Genomic DNA, 15,803 nt, shown 5'->3' with positions numbered 1-15,803 from the left:
CCTTCTTGAAATGTTTTGAGGGGTCTGGCCTGGTCCATAGCAGCAGGAAACTAGAGAGATATAGACTGCATGGAGGTGTAGTTTTTTAGTTTAGAAAAACATCATGTTCAAAGCACCCTTGTGGGCCATACAGTCCATTCCTGTGCTATACTGTTGCTTGTTTTTGACACACCTCCAGGTAAAGTAGCAATTTTCCTGTACTTCATTCATTCCAATCTATTGTATTCGCTGTTCACAATGTGGTCACCTCTATACTGGGGAAACAAAATGCAGACTGAGTGACCGCTTTGCAAAATACCTATGTTCTGCCCACAAAAATGACCCCGAGCTTCTCGCTGCCTGTTGCTTTACCATAGCACCATGCTCCCTGGCCAACATTTCTGTCACAGGCCTGCTGCAGTGTTCCAGTGAGTCTCAGCACAAGCTCAAAGATCAATGTCTCATTTTCTGCTTGGGGACCCTGCAGTTTGTTGGACTCAACATTGAATTCAATAACATTAGAGTCTGATTCCATCCTTCTACGATTTTTAATCACCCCCACATTCGATTTTGTTATGATATTAATTGCTTTAGTACAGCCAACTATTCTGCGTGCATCCAAGCCCATTATCACATTATATGGGTCACATTCAGTTCAGTTCACCCATTTTGTCCTACTCTTAGCTGTTGTTATCACAAATTTAGCTTTTTTTCTGTCTTGGCCTGATATCTATAATTTCCTTGTTTATCTACCCCTTTCATATTTCTCTCTCTCTCTGGGCTCCATCTCCACTTATCCGCTCACCCCACCCCTTCCCCTGCCACCTGTACCCTACCATCCCAAACCCCAACTTCAACAATAAGTACCACTTTTTCCTCCCTGCTAACAGTTCTGATGGACAGTCATCGGACTCAAAATATTAACTCTTCTTTCTTGGCACAGTTGCTGCCAGAGCTGGAAATGTGTTGCTGGAAAAGCGCAGCAGGTCAGACAGCATCCAGGGAACAGGAGAATCGACGTTTCGGGCATAAGCTCTCCTGAAGAAGGGCTTATGCCCGAAACGTCGATTCCCCTGTTCCCTGGATGCTGTCTGACCTGCTGCGCTTTTCCAGCAACACATTTCCAGCTCTGATCTCCAGCATCTGCAGACCTCACTTTCTCCTCACAGTTGCTGCCAGAACTACCAAGTTTCTCCAGCACGCTCTGTTTCTGCTTCACATTTTCATCTATTTCTGACATTTGTGGAACTGAAATAACTGCACAAAGGCCAGTATCCCATCACCCTGTCACCCTTTATTTGCATGTGCACAGTAAAAGGGTTCTGACCAGCCAGCTCAGAACCAGTCTCTAGGGTGAAGAGACTCTCTGAACCTCCAGCTTATATCTGGCAGCCAGGACTTCCTGATTTGGCCAGGTTGGCAACTCCAATCAAGGATCTCATAATAAATGGGATCCACCTGGCCCTTGTTCCAAATGAGAGAACAAGTTACAAAAAAAGTAATCCTTCCACATGGATGTATTGGTCATCTTGGAGCTACATTTTGAAGGATACAAGACAATTTGGAACAGTATGATTCACATCCAAGTCTTGCTTATTTTCCTTCTGAGGTTGTCATCTCAACAATTATGTAAAATTGGGTAAGAGATGTCCAAGACAGCTTGTTGCCACTAATGTACCTTTATCTTTGCTTTGTCCTAGGCCTATCTAGTGATAAGTGGTTGAGGATACACCACCACAGAGGAAGTACTGTTTTTAAGTAATAAAAAGGTTTACTGCATGGCACCAATAAATACAATGACATTCTACCATATGTAATTGTTAGGACTTTAGGGACCTAGTACAAATAGTTCCCTCTGAAATTTGGGGTAGAAGTTTTTGTCTCCACTACAACCGTGTGTGAAATCAGTAGAATGGTTGGATCCATTGTAACATGAATACTAACCCCTTCAGAATCATTATCTTCTACAATAACATTCACCTCAATATTGTCACCTCAGATTTCAGTTTAATTGTTGACTTGAATCGACCTGAATTTGCATGCTCTCCTCTTTATTTTCATCCAACCCGTGTAGCCTCTTCATTCCTTACATCTTGTTACCACTCACTCCTCATGCTACTTCGATGTTGAAAATCCCAGACTGGAAATTACTTGATTCGCCTCATTTTCCCATTTCTCTGCCTACCTTTACGACAAGTGACCCCACTACACTACACACACACGCACACACACACATGCTCTCTCTCATGCACACACCCACACATACACACCTCCACACTCAAACCCACACACATGCCCTCTCACAGACTTATACTCCATCACACTCACACACACACTTTACCTTCAAGCATGCACACAGAAACACGCCCTCTCTCATGTGCACTCACACTCATACGCACACACCCACATGCACACACTCATCCTATTGGGGTGAATTTGTATTTGCAGAGCTATATTAGCAGATAGGTTCTATTTTGCCCAAAAAATGCACAATCTGCAGCCAGTCAATGCAGGCAGTCAATCCAGGTAACATTTTATAAATTCCACTTTGGAAATAGAACCAGTCTAACTCAAGATTGGGAATATAGACAGAGTCTAACCTCACAGCTTTAATGCATCCTCTGAGCTGAGATGTCATCTGTTTTTAGAAAACCTTAAGCTATCTTGAAAATGTGAATTACATGTTAATCAACCGAAACCTGCAACCCATTCTAAAAGGTGAAAGACTTAACAATAATCTAGGTTTGTTCAATATATCATTTCAATTGCATGACACTGTAATTTTTTGCTATAAATTCTGTGTCTTATGGTCCTGCTCCACAACTACCTGATGAAGGAGCAGTGCTCTGAAAGCTAGTGCTTCCAAATAAACCTGTTGGACTAAAACCTGGTGACTTGTGACTTCTGACCTTGAATACTTGGTTAGCATGGACATGTTAGACTGAAGGGTCTACTTCCGTTCTATATGTTTCTTCGACTATTGGTTGAAGGGTCATGAAAATAATTCAAATGTGATATTATAGAAGTGAATCCCTGCAGGGATTATCCCTTTCATCTGTGAAACTTCTGGCTTTGTTATAGTTTTCTGCTGAAGTTATTCCCAAATTTCCAGGTCCACCACTGAACAATAAATGTGTAATAGGAATGTGACTTTGCAATATTTCAGATGTGCCACACTGTTTTCATTGTCATCACTGTGGAATTATTTTGGGATTTAATTTCAATTGTGCTATTTGAAGAATTTAAATGTCAAAAGTAGAAGCAAATAGCCCCATATCAGTGGAAGATCAACCCCATCTTCAACATTTTACTACTGAATTAATGTGTGGCACCATCCAATACATTTAGTCTCTGTAATCAAATACATATCAGTATGCCACAACACTGCAAAGCAGATAGCAGCTCAGAGAATATTCATAGTCAACGCGAAGTTTGCTCTAATGGTTTTTGACACCTGAACCCTCCATATATCACAGCTTTACAACATGCTCCAGAATATCAGTTATCCATATGGTGGGGTACTTTATTATAATATACATTGCACTTCATTTGACAGATTAATCAGAGATGACAGAAATGATTTAAGCAGCTTGAATTTTACTGCCTGGAGTCTTTATTCATTGTATCACTCACCAATTTATCCATGCATAGTGTTGTCAGCAAAGACTGTGATGTAGCTATTGGCTGGACTGTAGGTGAATACATAAACATCTCAGCACTCAAAGGAAATCTCTCCCTCCCTTTGAAGCTGAGAAATGTTTCACAAAAGTACAGCACACTCAGTTTCAAAATACAAAATACACCAACCTCCTACTATTAACAGCTGAATTTCAATCCCGGAGAATGCCTGTATCTTCTAAGCTCACAAAGTAAATGAAGCACTAATAAAATAATCTCCTCAACGAGGACCCCTTATTACCTCATCTCTCATCACATTCTGCCAGAATAAGCAACAATAATAATGTCCCTACACAGATCGTGAGTGAAAATTTGGAGGTCTAAAGAGCCTATTTAAAACTGGGTCACAGTGCTTTCTGACAGGGGTTTCTCTGGTTTGCATTAAAGAATCCAGAATAACTGTAACCCACAACAGAGGAGCAGAATTAGTGGGCTGGGTGGGATGAGGAAGGGGATTGAGTGCTCAGTTGCTACAGCCAAATTAATTGCCTACCGACTCAATTTTTGCCAGGGCTAGAACTAGATTAGAATTAGCATTATTGTCACATGTCCTCAAAAGAGTACAGTGAAAAGTTTACAAGTCACGACTTAATGCACCATCTTAGATACAAAGCTACCTCGGTACAGATTCTGAAGTACGAATACTTGGGGAAAAATACAAGAAGAATAAAGAAATAAAAGTTAAGAATAACAGTCCTTCCAACCTGGTCCATGCTGGCCTTCAGTTCACAACGACACTTGACTCCATACTGCGTTGGGTTTTACCTCAAGGTTGCTGGGGCCACGCTGGTCCAAGAGACGGTAAAGCTGGGCTAGGAGACAGCCACGTTGGGCCAAGAGACAGCCACACTGGGCCGAGAGACAGTTGTGCTGGGCCAAGAGACAGTCACGCTGGGCCAGGAGACAGCCACACTGGGCCGAGAGACAGTTGTGCTGGGCCAAGAGACAGTCACGCTGGGCCAGGAGACAGTCACGCTGGGCCAGGAGACAGTCACGCTGGGCCGAGAGACAGTCATGCTGGGCCAGGAGACAATCACGCTGGGCCAGGAGACAGTCACGCTGGGCAAGGAGACAGTCAAGCGGGGCAAGGAGACAGCCACGCTGGGCCAGGAGACAGTCACGCTGGGCCAGGAGACAGTCACGCTGGGCCAGGAGACAATCACGCTGGGCCAGGAGACAGTCACGCTAGGGCCGAGAGACAGTCATGCTGAGCCAGGAGACAGTCACGCTGGGCCAGGAGACAGTCATGCTGGGCCAGGAGACAGTCACGCTGGGCCAGGAGACAGTCATGCTGGGCCAGGGGACAGTCACGCTGGGCCAGGAGACAGTCATGCTGGGCCAGGAGACAGTCATGCTGGGCCAGGAGACAGTCACGCTGAGTCGAGAGACAGTCACGCTTGGCCAGGAGACAGCAATGCTGGGCCAGGAGATAGTCACGCTGGGCCGAGAGACAGTCACTGCTGGACCAGGAGACAGCTACACTGGACCGAGAGATAGCCAAGCTGGGCCAAGATACAGTCACGCTGCGCCAGGAGACAGTCACGCTGCGCCAGGAGACAGCTACACTGGCCGAGACACAGTCACGCTGGGCCAGGAGACAGCTACACTGGGCCAGGAGACAGTCACACTGGGCCAGGAGACAGTCACACTGGGCCGAGAGACAGCCAGTGGGCCAGGAGACAGCCACGCTGGGCAAGGAGACAGCTACACTGGACCGAGAGACAGCCATGCAAGGCCAGGAGACAGTCACGCTAGGCCAGGAGACAGTCACGCTAGGCCAGGAGACAGTCACGCTGGGCCAGGAGACAGTCACGCTGGGCCAGGAGACAGTCACGCTAGGCCAGGAGACAGTCACGCTGGGCCAGGAGACAGTCACGCTAGGCCAGGAGACAGTCACGCTGGGCCAGGAGACAGCTACACTGGGCCAGGCGACAGTCACGCTGGGCCGAGAGACAGTCACGCTGCGCCAGGAGACAGCTACACTGGGCCAGGAGACAGTCGCGCTGGGCCGAGAGACAGCCACGCTGGGCCGAGAAACAGTCATGCTGGGCCAGGAGACAGTCCCGCTGGGCCAGGAGACAGCAACGCTGGGCCAGGAGACAGTCACGCTGGGCCGAGAGACAGTCACGCTGGGCCGAGAGACAGTCTCGCTGGGCCAGGAGACTGTCATACTGGGCCAGGAGACAGCTACACTAGGCCAGGAGACAGTCACGCTAGGCCAGGAGACATCTACACTGGGCCGAGAGACAGTCACGCTGGGCCAGGTGACAGTCACGCTGGGCCAAGAGACAGTCACGCTGCGCCAGGAGACAGTCACACCGCGCCAGGAGACAGCTACACTGGCTGAGACACAGTCACGCTGGGCCAGGAGACAGCTACAATGGGCCAGGAGACAGTCGCGCTGAACCAGGAGACAGTCACACTGGGCCGAGAGACAGTCACGCTGGGACAGGAGACAGCTACACTGGGCCGAGAGACAGCCAGTGGGCCAGGAGACAGCCACGCTGGGCAAGGAGACAGCCACGCTGGGCCGAGAAACAGTCACACTGGGCCAGGAGACAACTACGCTGGGACAGGACACAGTCACGCTGGGCCGAGAGACAGTCACGCTGGGCCAGGACACTGTCATGCTTGGCCAGGAGACAGCTACACTAGGCCAGGAGACAGTCACGCTGGGCCAGGAGACAGCTACACTGGGCCAGGAGACAGTCACGCTGGGCCAGGCGACAGTCACGCTGAGCCGAGAGACAGTCACACTTGTCCAGGAGACAGCTACACTGGGCCGAGAGACAGTCACACTGGGCCAGGAGACAGTTACACTGGGCCGAGAGACAGCCATGCTGGGCCAGGACACAGTTACACTGGGACAGGAGACAGCCACGCTGGGCTGAGAGACAGTCACGCTGGGCCGAGACACAGTCACACTGGGCCAGGAGAGAGTCACGCTGCGCCACGAGACAGCTACACTGGACCAGGAGACAGTCACACTGGACCAGGAGACAGCAACACTGAGCCAGGAGACAGTCACGCTAGGCCAGGCTACAGTCACGCTGGGCCGAGAGACAGTCACACTGGGCCGAGAGACAGTCACGCTGGGCCGAGAGACAGCCACACTGGGCCAGAGGACAGCCACGCTGGGCCGAGAGACAGTCATGCTGGGCTGAGAGACAGCCACACGAGTCCAGGAGATAGTCACGCTGGGCAGAGAGACAGTCACACTGGGCCAGGAGAGAGTCACGCTGGGCCAGGAGACAGCCACACTGGGCCGAGAGAGAGTCACGCTGGGCCAGGAGACAGTCACTCTGGGCCAAGAAACATTCATGCTGGGGTGAGAGACAGTCACGCTTGGCCAGGAGACAGCCATACTAGGCCAGGAGACAGTCATGCTTGGCCAGGAGACTGCCACACTAGGCCAGGAGACAGTCATGCTAGGCCAGGAGACATCTACACTGGGCCAGGAGACAGTCACGCTGGGCCAGCCGGCAATCACGCTGGACTGAGAGACAGTCACACTTGTCCAGGAGACAGCTACACTGGGCCGAGAGACAGTCATGCTGGGCCAGGAGACAGTCACGCAGGGACAAAAGAGACAGCCACGCTGGGCCAGGCGACAGTCACACTGGGCCAGGAGACAGTCACGCTTAGCCAGGAGACAGTCACACTGGGCTGAGAGACAGTCACGCTGGGCCAAGAGACAGCTACACCTGGCCGAGAGACAGTCACGCTGGGCCAAGAGACAGCTACACCTGGCCGAGAGACAGTCACGCTGGGCCAAGAGACAGTCACTTTGGGCCAGGAGACAGCCACACTGGGCCGAGAGACAGTCACGCTGGGCCAGGAGACAGTCATGCTGGGACAAAAGAGACAGCCACGCTGGGCCAGGAGACAGTCACGCTGGGCCAGGAGACAGTCACGCTGGGCCAGGTGACAATCACGCTGGGCCGAGAGACAGTCACACTTGTCCAGGAGACAGTCACACTGGGCCAAGAGACAGTCACGCTGGGCCAGGAGACAGTCATGCTGGGACAAAAGAGACAGCCACGCTGGGCCAGGAGACAGTCATGCTTGGCCAGGAGACAGTCACACTGGGCTGAGAGACAGTCAAGCTGGGCCAAGAGACAGCTAGACTGAGCCGAGAGACAGTCACGCTGGGCCAAGAGACAGCTACACCTGGCCGAGAGACAGTCACGCTTGGCCAGGAGACAGCTACACTGGGCCGAGAGACAGTCACGCTGGGCCAAGAGACAGTCAAGCAAAGCTGAGAGATTGTGGCACCAAGCCAAAAGACAAACGCACCGCGCCAAGAGACCGCCAAGCTGGGTCGAGAGACCACCTCGGTGGGCTGGGAGATCACCACGCTGGGCTGGGAGATCACCACGCTGGGCTGAGATATCACCACGCTGGGCTGGGAGATCACCACGCTGGGCTGGAAGATCACCACGCTGGGCTGGGAGATCACCACGCTGGGCTGGGAGATCACCACGCTGGGCTGGGAGATCACCACACTGTGCTGGGAGATCACCACACTGGGCTGGGAGATCACCACACTGTGCTGGGAGATCACCACGCTGGGCTGGGAGATCACCACACTGTGCTGGGAGATCACCACACTGTGCTGGGAGATCACCACACTGGGTTGGGAGATCACCACGCTGGGCTGGGAGATCACCACACTGTGCTGGGAGATCACCACGCTGGGCTGGGAGATCACCACACTGTGCTGGGAGATCACCACACTGTGCTGGGAGATCACCACGCTGTGCTGGGAGATCACCACGCTGGGCTGGGAGATCACCACACTGTGCTGGGAGATCACCACACTGTGCTGGGAGATCACCACACTGGGTTGGGAGATCACCACGCTGGGCTGGGAGATCACCACACTGTGCTGGGAGATCACCACGCTGGGCTGGGAGATCACCACACTGTGCTGGGAGATCACCACACTGTGCTGGGAGATCACCACACTGGGTTGGGAGATCACCACGCTGGGCTGGGAGATCACCACACTGTGCTGGGAGATCACCACGCTGGGCTGGGAGATCACCACACTGTGCTGGGAGATCACCATGCTGGGCTGGGAGATCACCACACTGTGCTGGGAGATCACCACACTGTGCTGGGAGATCACCACGCTGGGCTGGGAGATCACCACACTGTGCTGGGAGATCACCACGCTGGGCTGGGAGATCACCACACTGTGCTGGGAGATCACCACGCTGGGCTGGGAGATCACCACACTGTGCTGGGAGATCACCACGCTGGGCTGGGAGATCACCACACTGTGCTGGGAGATCACCACGCTGGGCTGGGAGATCACCACACTGTGCTGGGAGATCACCACGCTGGGCTGGGAGATCACCACGCTGGGCTGGGAGATCACCACACTGTGCTGGGAGATCACCACACTGGGCTGGGATATCACCACGCTGGGCTGGGAGATCACCACACTGTGCTGGGAGATCACCACGCTGGGCTGGGTGATCACCACACTGTGCTGGGAGATCACCACGCTGGGCTGGGAGATCACCACACTGTGCTGGGAGATCACCACGCTGGGCTGAGATATCACCACGCTGGGCTGGGAGATCACCACACTGTGCTGGGAGATCACCACGCTGGGCTGGGAGATCACCACACTGTGCTGGGAGATCACCACGCTGGGCTGGGAGATCACCACACTGTGCTGGGAGATCACCACACTGTGCTGGGAGATCACCACGCTGGGCTGGGAGATCACCACACTGTGCTGGGAGATCACCACGCTGGGCTGGGAGATCACCACACTGTGCTGGGAGATCACCACGCTGGGCTGGGAGATCACCACGCTGGGCTGGGAGATCACCACGCTGTGCTGAGATATCACCACGCTGGGCTGGGAGATCACCACGCTGGGCTGGGAGATCACCACGCTGGGCTGGGAGATCACCACAATTCAGGCAGCATCTGAGGACAGGCAAAATCGACGTTTCGGGCAAAAGCCCTTCGCGTCGATTTTGCCTGTCCTCAGATGCTGCCTGAATTGCTGTGCTCTTCCAGCAATTGATCCAGAATCTGGTTTCCAGCATCTGCAGTCATTGTTTTTACCTGGGAGATCACCACGCTGAGCTAGGAGATCACCACGCTGAGCTGGGTAACTGCCGCCCAGACTGAGAGGCTGCCCTGCCGGGCTGGGAGACCTGCCACCAAGTGATCGACATGCCAGGCTGAGAGACCACTTCAACAACCAATGTCCTCAAACTCTTCAAAATGTTGCCAAGGCTGGGAATCATAGGAAGTGCACTGGGAGGCACAAGGGGAAGGAAAGATTGTAAAATTAATGGGATGGGGAAAAAGGGCAGCTTGACTATACATTTTCACTCCTGTTGACACTTTGTCAGTGATGGTGTGGGTGATGACAGCGTTCCATCCCTCGGACCAGTTGAAACTCTCACGTGATTTCAGTTATGCATCACTCAAGTGATGCTCCTGGCAGCTTTATTGCAGGGTTGGGGAACAGCTGGCCCTCAGTATCAAGAATTCTCTGGCCTACTGAGGTTTCACACCCCATATGCTAGTGATCATAAACTGCTCAATTGGCTTCTGACAAGCCTAAACCAACCTAATATCATTCAGTGGCCTCTTCCACAATACTGGTCCAGGCAATGGTGCAGTCCCAGCAATAGCCATAGCTTCCAGTGGCGTTACTGCTCTTGATGAGCTGCCAGTTCTCCTATTGGATGACAGGAGTCTTCTCAAAGCACAATCCCTTATGAAGATGGAAGATCTGACAGCAACTAGTTACCTACCCAACATGCAATCTTGGGTGACCAGCCAAGGCAGGTCATGCTTGATCAGCTGGCAAGGGATGGGGGCCAATGCTCAGTAACATTCTTGCTTAATGCTACAATATAACTTATAGGCATGTGGACTGAGGACAAAGCTGTTCCAAAATGCTTTCACACTGCATGAGTCCCTGTGCCTACAGATTCACATACTGCTTCACAACACACACACACCATCAGCCCACCTCTGAAGTACTCAATTTTCAATGTCAAAAAAACATTGATGATAAACTGAACCCCTCTCCACTTCAATCGGCACAAATAGACTTCCTGAACCCCCTCCACTTCAATAGGCACAAGTCTACTCTACAAGAGCAATTAAAAACCTGAGGTGATAAAAATTGCACCAGTGGGCACTTATAGTGAAGTTATTAGCCAAATAAGGATGCACTTGACTGAATGAAAATCCATTTGTGTTTTGAGCTTGTTTGTTTTCATCTTTATGTTCAGTTGGTCTCAAGCATCTAGAATGTGTTTAGTTTCTGGTGTTATCAGTGGGAGACAGGTTTTACCATCCTTTGCTAATAGCAGGTAAATCATGTTAATGCTAACTCACCTGCTGAAGTCCAGCCTGTTTATAATGTCTACCAGATGTCATTGTTTACTAATTTGGAAACGTTCTCAAAGAATTCAGTCACGATTACTCTTCCATTTTCTACAATTAGAATTCCTCAAGAATGGAAACTCAAGGTAACTATGTTATGTTCTTGACAATGCCTTTCTGCCTTTCTTATAGCAGATGCCAAAGTAACAGGTTTAGTCAAGACTCCTTCAATGCAACTGTTTTCCTCTCTAGTCTATTGAAGTGGCTCCAGATCTTCAGCAGCTTTTAGCTACGTGGTTGAATGGCTTACATCTTTATGGATGGATTTTCCTGGCCTATGACAACATGATTAGAGGCCTCCAGGGCAAGAGGTTGCTAGGAAAGTAATGTACTGGCAAATTGGGATGGTTCCCTGGCTCATTCTCGCTTCTGGAAGACTTTTCTGTGGCAGACTGGGAGGTGGTACAATCATCTGGCTGAACAAAGAGCCAATCAGTCTAATTGAGACGCTACATAGGAGCCATTTTAAACTGGAGCTGTTGATTGACTTACGTTGAAGTGGTTCCCAATATATTCAAAGACCAGGAGATCAATGGAGCAGTCTTCAAGGCCTTGCTAGATGGTACAGCCAAAGGCTCCAGGCTCCAAGTCTGAGCCGCTGTGATAAAAGGCCATAGTCTGCACCATGTGGCCTGTGGAGGGGTTTCCTTGTGGACACAATGACCTTCATGGCTTTAAGCTTTCTAATTTATCACTACAATGCAACTAAGAGAATTTTTTTTATTCATGGAATGTGGGTGTCTGAGTCTAGGTTAGCAATTACTGCCTATCCCTAATTACCCTGGAGAAAGTGGTGGTGAGCTAGGGACATTACTAGAGCTGTGAGGGATGAAGTTCCGGGATTTTGTCTCTACAATGGTGAAGGAACGGCAATATGATCCGAAGTCAGGATGGTGAGTGACTTGAAGAGGGACTTGTATGGGGTGGTATTACCCTATATCTATTGTCCTTGCCGTACTAGAGGGTCATGGGGTTGGAAATTGCTGTCAATGAAACCTTAGTAAGTTATGGCAGTGCATTTTGTACATACTACAGATTTCTGTCTTTTTATATTGGCACTGAAGGGAGCAATAATGGACTTTGGTGAATGGGGTGGCAATCCAGTGGGTTGCATTGGCCTGAATGTTATTGGAGCTGCATCCATCCAGGCAAGTGGAGAATATTCTATCACAGTCCTCATTTGAGCCTTGTAGATAGTGAACAAGCACTGGAGAGACAGAGGGTGAGTGACTTGACAGAGAAAATGGCAGAAATTTCCATACCAGGCTGAAATATATAAAAGAAAAGAAGCACGTATCGTTGCCAGGTGAGAGGCTGATTCAGCCAATGCCATCTTTTCAGCTTTAGAGGGAGGACAGAGGAGGTTCCCAAAAAGAGGCTTGTAGATGGTTATGGAGATATTCAAAGAGCCGCCTGAGGACAGTAGTGTCTGACAGGCTATGGGACAGATCAGTGACTGACCCTTCTCCAAAATAATAGATTAGAGAATGGTAATATATCTGAAAACCCACTGCATTTGCAACTGTCTCAAGAGAAGTTCAAGTGCAGATAAAACAAAATTCATCACAGAGCGCAGTCAGCCAGTGAGTGCTTGTGAGAAGGTGGATTGATCTAACAGTAGCCAGGAGGAGTCAGTCAGGAAGGAGAGATTGAAGGATCCTGCAGCCTATCAGACCTTGGTGCAGTAAACTCAAAGGTTACTTGACACCTTGTAACCTAAGAGCAGCAGAAGGATTTTGCCCACTTCCTTAGGAAACTTAAAGCAACCTGAGGGAAGTAGCCAAGGTGTACCCTCACATACAGTCCATGATGTGAGAGAAACCCCACCAATAAATCAAAATCCCAATTTGCTGAACCACCACAAGGTAGCCTCGAACAGGCAGGAAATCCAGTGCTGTTAAAACCAAGGATAGCTGATCTCCATGGCAAGTGAGGCTGCCCCATTACCCCAGAGCTAGGAGTGAATGAGGGGATGATTGCAAGCTTTGGTTTCTTCTCTTCAATGTTTTTTTTTAAATGAAATTGAATTCTTTACTTTTCCACCAACCAGGCAGGCATGAAGAGAAATTAAACATTTTTGTAAAGCTACATTCTTTTAGTCACTGTCCCATTTAAATTGTTTTTTTTAAACCAAATTGTCAACACAGCTGGACTCTCAATGTGGCCGCTACAATCACATGACCGGAACTATCAGAATCTTCCAGGGCATTCTGTCCATCATAAAACAGCTAGTCCATGTGTAAGACCTTTAACTCCTGGAGACTTGGTTTGCTACCTTTTGTGATTAAAAACGGTCTAGAGACATCCCAAATCCCATTAAGAACACAACACAAAGATTTGGCAATATGGTAACAACAGTCCTATTAGCCATCAGCACCTCTTCACCTCAAAATGGCCATTTTGATGAAGGTATTCAAAGTACCACACATCTCTGAACAGTGTAGCAGAAACTATCATGTTTCTTGACTGGAATGTGCATCTATTGCATTGCTTTCATGTCAGTTTTGACTTCTGACCTCAGTTAATGTCTCAACATCAAGAGAAAAGCAGAACCAAAATTTATCAGCTGGAAGGTCTGAAATAAAAGCAGAAAATACTGGAGAAATTCAGCAGGACTAGCAGTATCTGTGAATAAAGAAGCAGAGTTAATGCTTCAAGACCAATGTGATTGTTCTCCAGAACATTGGTGCTAGAAGGCCAGCTATCCAACACTCTCTCTCAAAAGTCTTAACTCCAGAAAGAACTTCGACTTTACCTGCTAAAGTGGACTAATTGGCTGAGTACAAAAATACTGCTGCACTTACAACTGCCACTGATCTGTATCCCAGCTCCCAAGAAGATGTATTCAAATTAGACATTGATTCACTGGACTCTGAGTCACATTAATGAATACCTAAACCTTTAAGTTTTATGTAATTCATAAGTTGTAACCTTTTTTGTTCCCTTTCTCATTCTTTCAACCTTGTATATCTGTTGTATGACTGAAGTAGTGGAACAGTTTCCCTGTTTTGAATGTTTTGTTAATAAACCATCTCTTCAATTTCATCTTAAAGGTTCTTGTAGCTGTTGATACTTCAAAGATTAAAACTTCTGGGGAAGTGAGTAAAAAAATGAATGAAGTAAATCAAACAATACCTCACAATCTTGGGCTTAAGAGGTGGAAAGTAACTACAATTGAATTTTACTCTTTTGGCCATGATACACTTCAGGCTAATCTTACCCCATGTCATAGCTCTTTGAAACACCAATGGATTGAACAAGGCCATGAGCCTGTTTTGCATTCACATGAAAGGCCTCCACCGCAGCAATGTATTCATTAGTGATGTCCCATTGTGCTCAGTAGCTGGGGTTTCAAAGTAAATGTCCGTCTGCTGTATGCTTGACCACAGTACCAATAAATTTTCTTTTGTGTACAGACAAGATTGCAGGGCTTTTCCATGATGGTTATGGATGTTCATGACCAGCTCCACTGACCCCATGAGGTGGTTATAGCCAGACTGTAGGCCCTCAAGTCATGGGTCACAAGACTCTGCAGTACTGGTTAGCAGTTACTTGCTTCATTCTGCTATTATATTTCCTTTTCCTCACTCATTTTACTGATTCAGCGGATGCTCAATTCCTTAATCTTCCTAATTACAATGTCCAAGTTGCTGTTGGTTCTGAGAAAGAGCCGAGCACTGAGTGAATGTTTGGAGTGGTGTAATGTACTTGTTCCTAAAGGAGACCATCTTGTGGCGCAGTGTTAGAGTCCTGCTCTAAAGGTGTGTAATACATCTCTGAGCCAATTGATTTGAGAAATAGGTGAAACAAAATGAGTTCAGGGCAGATCTTTAAAGATCTAAGAGCAAAAAGGATGGTGGTTACATGTTGTAGCTGTTCAGTATACTGCTCTATATGTATGTTCGTAGAATGGCAAGCTCACCTTTAATGAATAGGGTTTATTTTATACACTCTTAGTCACAAGATCATGTCTCACAAGAATATCATACCTATGAGCATAAAAAAAGGATATAGAATCAAAACTGATAAAGATTTATTCCATGATCCATTTCCTAATGTGGAATAGGAAATGTTGTGGACATTGATTTTGTTTAACAAGTCATATCAAAGTTCCCTTTTTGGTTTCCATTTAGTTTAGTAAAGCTGATTTTTTTTTACCATTTGGACTTTCCTCAGACTTCATGAGCTTTGGTCAAATCTTTGACTCATTTCTTTGGAACCAATCTCAGATGTGAGGTACCAAATTCTGTATGGATAGGACATAAGTTTTGAAACAAATCTCTCCCCCCAGGTCATCATCTATCCCTAAGCTGATTGTGACTTAACTTCTCACCTTTTAAACAGTATTTTCCCACTCCCTCTGTTTGCAGACTCTGATTTTGCAAGGACCACAACAAATTTGAACTGGATTGACTACCTGTTCAATTGAGAAATTGTAGACAGGTTCCTCCCTTTAAAAATCCATTTGAAAGTCTTCTGAAGATATTGTGCTGAAATGTGACTCTGTTTCAATGTTTTGAAAAATGGAAATTTCGACTTAGTGAGTACATAAATGCAGGTTGGTCACTGATTTTAGCAAACTCGAAACTTTTCCTTTGCAGACCAGAATATTGATTTTGTCAGCAGATATGATGACCTTAATTGTTTGATATTTCAAAACTGAAATATTTATAAAAGAGACAATTCAGTTCATCACTAAGGGAGTCATGTGATCAAGT

General features: G+C 48.2%; 1 pseudogene; it reads right to left on the bottom strand.

The window, feature by feature from the left end:
• LOC148150546 (uncharacterized) overlaps positions 1-15,803 on the bottom strand; it is a 304,501-nt pseudogene that overhangs the window by 52,842 nt on the left and 235,856 nt on the right.

Source organism: Chiloscyllium plagiosum, unplaced genomic scaffold (assembly GCF_037043375.1).
Source record: "Chiloscyllium plagiosum isolate Xiang-an unplaced genomic scaffold, Cpla_swu_hap1 HiC_scaffold_3, whole genome shotgun sequence".
NCBI classification, from domain to species: domain Eukaryota; kingdom Metazoa; phylum Chordata; class Chondrichthyes; order Orectolobiformes; family Hemiscylliidae; genus Chiloscyllium; species Chiloscyllium plagiosum.
The sequence above is the reverse complement of the archived record's forward strand: the minus strand, read 5'-3'. Positions and strand labels throughout refer to the sequence as shown.